Consider the following 6,498-nt stretch of genomic DNA (forward strand, 5'->3'; position numbering starts at 1 on the left):
GAGAGAGAGAGAGAGAGAGAGAGAGACAGAGAGTATTTATATACAGTGTTAAACCATTTTAAATGAATCATTAGACTTGTTATGAAAAGCACCGTTTGTGTGCGTATGCATGGATGTGTATTTCTGTATGTGTGTATGTGTGTCTGTGTGTGTTACCATGGCTACCTCAGCTCCATATATTTCCCTACCAAAGCAGCAGGGAGCCTAAGGCTGTCATCCATCTCTCTCTGCAGCCGCTCACTGTGTGTGTTTGTGGGTGTGTGTGTGTCTGTGTGTGTGTGTGTGTGTGTGTGTCTGACCTCCTGATGAACCAGACTCCGATTGCTACACCATCATCCCTCTGCAGCACACATACATACACACACACACACACACACACACACACACACACACACACACACACACACACAGACATACACATGTGGATATGTACGTGCTATAAAACATCCAGTATGTATGAACATGACGACACACACACACAGCAGTGTGAAGATGATGTGTATTTAATGGGATCCAGTTCCTTTTAATCTGCTGCCTGCTGCACAGATGGAAGAAACACGGTTCGTGCCACAATGGAAGAAAGAGAGAGAAAAGAAAGAAAGAAAGAAAGAAAGAACAGTAGAAAAAAGGTATAAAGGTGAATTAAGAGTTTTTCAGGGTGAAGCTAAATGAAGGCAGCTCCTAACAAAATGAAAACAGAGACAAAGAGTCAGTGAATATATGATAGAGAATATGTCAGAACCAGCTTCTTATTGCCTGCAGGGAGCAAGCTGAACTTTTCAACCCTTGCTTTTTCCCTCACTTACTTTCTCTTTGCTTGTTCTTGCTCAAACCTAGAGCGACTGTGGGTCCAGTTGAGATGTTCTCGGCGCCTGCAGCACCACCTGGACTGGATGTAACGTCACTGTGACAAAGTCGTGGCCACTGGAGGGCAGAGCTCCGTGTTCAGAGCCCCTCAGCTCTCCGCTCATGGTCCACATGTTCAGAACATTTACAACTACGCAATAAGAGTAAGGTTAAGATCAACATTACATCAAAGATTAAAAAGAAGGTTGCTTCTAACTTAATTAATCACTGATTTAATGCACCACCCGCTGATGCAAATCAAACACACCCGCCATGTTGTGTGACAGGTGCATGCTGGGTCTGGCTTAAATTAATGCTAAAATTCTGAGGTTGGATCCTTGAGTTGTGACTTGTATGTTCACTTCTGCTGTCAGTGAGGTGGTGCACCACCTTCCTGCTGTTTCTGATGATCCCTGTTGTGACTGCAGCTCATTCGGCTCAGTGTTTCAGGGGCTCAGTGCCACAGAGTCCGAGTGGACCGGTTATAACTGACACGAACAGTAAACGAGCAGAGAAGATGGATTTAGAGCAGACTGTGGAGGACGTCATGGTGACGTGCCAACAGGTGTGTGCAACTGACTGATTGTTGTAACTCACTGTACAGAGAGGAGCATCAAAAGCTACTGCGTTGCCTAGCAATGTAATGTTTTGCCTGTGTTTTGTCGGCTGCAGTCACTGTGGTATTCGGGTGTTTCTATTATTTCGTCCACCACATTTATATCAGCAGGTAGGACGGCTCAACAGCACCACACACTACATCCGCCAAAATGATCACACAGTGAATCAACGCCTGAATCTACCAACTGAACATTATAACCTTCATGAAGGAGGATTTATTTTAAGGACTGTTGTATTAGACTACATCACTTTTAGCGACATGTTCCTAATAAACTGCTAACTGAGTTTATATTTGTAATCTGATGAATGTACAGTGCTTGACTGGAATTTACTGGTTGGTCTTGGTGCAGTATAAACCTGCATATACGAGATGTTCTTTGATTTATTGTTTTATCATATTCTTACTATTATCACCATATAACACCAGAGCTTTAGTCATTTTAATTGACTGACTTTGTACTTTTATCTGAATGCATTTTTACACAAGTAGCACTGCTTTTACTTTCCACTGCTCCTGCCACCAGCATTACCCACAGTTTGAAGTCTGAAGTTTGGCTTTCAAAATGAAAACACTGTCATCATACAGACTTTTTTGTGTTTGTTAACAACAACCCCAACACTTACCCCAACCCTAACCCTAACTTCATCTGGTGGCAGAAAGTGACAGTTGGTGGTGTCAGTTTCCAACCAGAATATGGATAGATCCTTCTCCAATTATTTTAATGGTTCCCCAGCAGACGGTTAAGTAAGTGAACAGTGAGGGAACAAGTTCTGGATCCACGGCTCTCGCCCTGTAAGACATCCTCAGTCATTACATTGTAACACACTATGTGGTTTCAAGGCTCAGCTAAGTTTGTGTTCAGTCATAGTGTAAAGTGAAACTGTAATATGTAATTATTATTATAATTTTACCATCTGCCCCATTCATTCATTAAATGCTTGCATAAACACTGAGTTAAGTTATAGCTAAACTCTTTGAGCAGTTTGGTTTGCTTACATGCTACTTCTGCTTATTAACATTGCTAACAATGCTAATGTTGGTCAATGGTGTTTACCATTATGTAATAGCCTATACTTAAAATGCTAGCTTTGTGATTGCTGCTGTTACTGATTTACTGTTACTAACTGCATTATTGATTTTGTGTTTGTGTGTGATAAGCAGTGGAGATTTCATCAGTCCAGTCTGTTCCTTTAACATCTGCATTCAGCTGCAAGGGGCATCGGCAACTGTCTTTTTTTCCTTCCTCCAACAGCACAACAAGACTTCTTTTTTTTTTTTCCTCATTCCAGGATCTTGCTCCTTTCCCTGCACTTGTTTCCTTTGTTTTTTCTGCCACCATAATGTGCTTGTGACGTCCAAACTGGCTACAATACATGGCTACAATAAGTGCAATCAAAAAGGATATAACTTTTTTTTTTTAGTTTGCACTGGATTTTTCAGTGCAGAATAAAACATACACATTTTTTTTATTTTTTATCTTACACCAGGATTCACTGAGGCAAAGCAGCTTGCATGTAGCATGCAGTAGACAAGAAGATTTTCTCATTTTTGTTAAGTAGAAATTTAACACCACCTTTATTTTCTTATCCGTAACTTCTTACCTGGACTCCATTCACTTTGTTTAAAAAACATTCATGTAGAAATGTGCTTCCAGTTGAAACTAAGTCCATGTGAGATGGGAGACCAGTCTGGTTAATATGTCTGTGCAAGTTCTCATTCGTCCAGGTCATTGTTATCTCTTTCTCAGATTAAATCGAAGGCAACTGGACTTGTATTTGTCTGTGGAAGACGTTTCGCCTCTTATCCAAGCGGCTTCATCCGCTCCTAGTCCGCACTAGTCTGACCAAGAAAGTGGAGTAGGACCCAGGTATTTAACCTCTTGTGGGTGGGTCCACCAAGGTACCTGTGAAAGTACTGGTTTCACCTGACCATTGTTGTGGTCTCATGTGGACGACCGTCGTTAGGGTCAGGTGACCCTGTTGTTGTCCCGTGTGAACGACAGTCTGGTTAATAGTTATGTAACCCTTATTTCTTGGTTGGTAGTGTTCTCCAGTCTCTGGGCTTTGGGCTTCCAATTTTCTTTTAGTTGTCATCAACAGCTGAAAAACACTGAAAACACTTTCTGTGTTGACAGTGGATTACCGTCTGACTAGATTTCTCAGATTACCTGTGTTACCTTTCAAAGCCTACCTCCACCCTCCCCTGGCCTCCAGTGGATGATCTTAACACATGTAACACAATCTGCTCAGTCACTATTTTGTTATTTGCCATACAAAGTTGCAAATGTTGCTTCTTTTAATATGCAGCTTGGAAGCTTTTATGCTTGCTGCTGATTTTTCTCATTGAGTTATCAAACTTTACTCGGTGGAACTTGGCAGACGATCTTTAACAAATTCTACTGTGAAAAACTTTAAATTCCAAACTTTATGAAATCCAACTTCGGTAACAAAACAGTAACACCTCCTGCCTCACAAGAAAACTGACAAACCATAACTGACAAATATATAATTAACTCCATGGAAATTTGCAAACCACTAACAGGTGGTTAAATCTGTCAATCAGGGCAGAGAGGCGGGATATTCTATGAATTATAAATCCAATAAAGAATCCATAAAATTAAATTGATCTGTGAATTAGCAGACAGAGTGAGGTAATGGTGATTAGTGTGTTCAGCATGGCAGAGCTAATTAGAGCAACAGCTGCTGCATGTGTGTGTCTCTGTGTGTGTGTGTGCGTGTATGTGTTTGTGTGCGCGTGTCAGCGAGTGGATTGATGGTTTCTGGTCTTTCACTTCAATTTCCTTCTCTTCTGACATGTCAGACGCTGTAAATCAGCAGTGCACACACAAACACACACACACACACACACACACACACACATGCACACACAGACACCCCATCTGTGCATAGGGCTTTAGAATTTACAGCCGACTGTGTGTGAGTGTTTTTTTCACTCTAATTATTTTCCTATTCCACTTTACAGCATCCTATATGGTAATATTATAGCTGTATGATATAAAACAAGTTTCATGTAGTTTCGTCATTGAATATATCAATATTGTAACTGTCCTATGTTTCATGGAGCCTAATAACAATCTTGCACAGTGTTTTCATGTTATTCTTATAATTGAGTTTGGTTTAGTGTTTTCTAATATTTGTGTCGGATAATGTGCAGCTCACATTTTACTGCTTGTGATTTTCCAGTCTGCAGTGCTCCACAACATCCAGACACACAGTACACACAATAATGTGATTACAGATGCCATAAAAATAAAAGTTTGTTTGGCATCTAAATTACAGAAAAGATCCCAAGAGGGACTATAAATATCAACTTTCTCCCTATCTCACTTTTTATGCTTCATTGTATTTATTTCTTTCATTTGCTCCCTGTCCTATTTCCACCACACACACACACACACACACACACACACACACACACACACACACACACACACACACACACACACACACTTATTTAAAGGAGTGTCTGGTATCAGAATTATTAAAACGGCAGAGAGGAACATGTTAAATATTATGACTGTTGTACATGGTCTTCCTCACTGTCCTTTAATTTCTTCACACACAGTCATATCAAATACTCTGAATATAATCTTTGATAGAGGAGATCATCTGTAAAGAATCAGTTACCGTGGTGATGTAGTGCATCGAAAATAGTCAAAATTTTGATGCCAAGAAGTCAAGGTTAAAAAATGAGGTTGATAGTTAATTTACCTTTCATCATATTTCAAGCACTGTTGACCAAAGACAGAGAGCCCCAGTTTGAGTCTCTCAAGTATCAATCAAGCAACAACTTCAGAGGCTGAAAAATGAAGCGAACACTGAAGTGCCAAAAACTGCAGTTGTTCAAATGGCCACTTGAAGCTGGTGCCAAGAGTGAGTCAATTCCCATAAACACCCATTTTAAAGGTCTCATATTTTTTTCCTCTCTGTGTTTTATTTGAAGTGTTGATCCAGAAGAAGATATATTTGTGCCCTAGTAACAACAGGTCAGTGAGCCAATCAGAAAAGAGGAGGCTCTGAGCCTCTCCTCTGATTGGCTGACTGTTTTCTGAGTGATCCAATAAATATACAGCAGATTTCAGGTAAACACTCAGAGAAACCAAATCCTGCAAGGTTGGATGGTGGGTCCAGGTGGGCGGGGCCTGGGGCGTGGCTGAGAGAGGTGACTGCTTTGTTGTGACATCATAAAGTTCCAGAAGTCCTGACGGCTGGTTTTAAGGCTCAGTGTCTGAATACAGGCTGTGTGCATTTCTCTGTGGACTGAGGCTTTGATACTTTCACAGTATTAATATAGAACCTAGACCTGATCTATAATCACACTACACATGGACAGAGACCTTTAGACTATATGGACCTTTAAAATGTCCAACTTTAGAGCAGAAATAAACATGTTTACAACCTGGTACTAAAAATGGTTTTGGTCTTTACAGCTAATTTCTGCACAGGGGTGAATTTTTATACAACTCATCTGTTTACATTTTATTAAGGTGTAAAGTTAAGCATAATTGAGGGCGTGGCCTCTTTGAACGACACGTAGGTGAGTGTATGTCTCAGCTCCACAAACGCCCCACCTCTTTGTCCATTTTTGGATTAGCTGGGAGTTTGGGGCGAGGTCGGGCACTGCCGAGCTCACGCTGAGCTTCAAAAACCGCTCTTCAGACACCTGTGTGTGAGGTCACAGAGGTTACGTCCATCTTCATTTACAGTCCGTGGTATTGATGTGTGTGGGCTTGTTGTTTTATTCTGATGGGGACTTAAACCCAAGGTCCCACCAGGTGTTGTCCCAATAGTGTTGTGTTAATGTGACGAGTATCATATATGCCCTATATTTACCTTAATGATACAGCTGCCCAGTGCTCACTCAATAAAGTTCAAGCTAAAACTTAATTCATTCTGAAAGATTTTTTCATGCCAAAGACACTCTGTACAGCCTACATAGTAATGACGTACATTGCTGCAGAAATATGCAATGTTGATTAAATATGTATCTGACACACTGAAATAAGCTGTCAC

At 40.7% G+C, this 6,498-nt stretch overlaps 1 long non-coding RNA gene across 1 annotated transcript in view; it reads left to right on the top strand.

The window, feature by feature from the left end:
• LOC147817956 (uncharacterized) overlaps positions 1-1,753 on the top strand; it is a 6,230-nt gene extending 4,477 nt beyond the window's left edge. The window contains exon 2 of the long non-coding RNA XR_015438460.1: positions 838-1,753. This is a non-coding gene — a long non-coding RNA (uncharacterized LOC147817956). The remainder of the gene's footprint in view (positions 1-837) is intronic.
• The last annotated feature ends 4,745 nt before the right edge of the window (positions 1,754-6,498 follow it).

This window comes from Seriola lalandi, unplaced genomic scaffold (genome assembly GCF_002814215.2).
Source record: "Seriola lalandi dorsalis isolate HSWRI2012SDOR001 ecotype SW California unplaced genomic scaffold, Sedor1 jcf7180002054816, whole genome shotgun sequence".
NCBI classification, from domain to species: domain Eukaryota; kingdom Metazoa; phylum Chordata; class Actinopteri; order Carangiformes; family Carangidae; genus Seriola; species Seriola lalandi.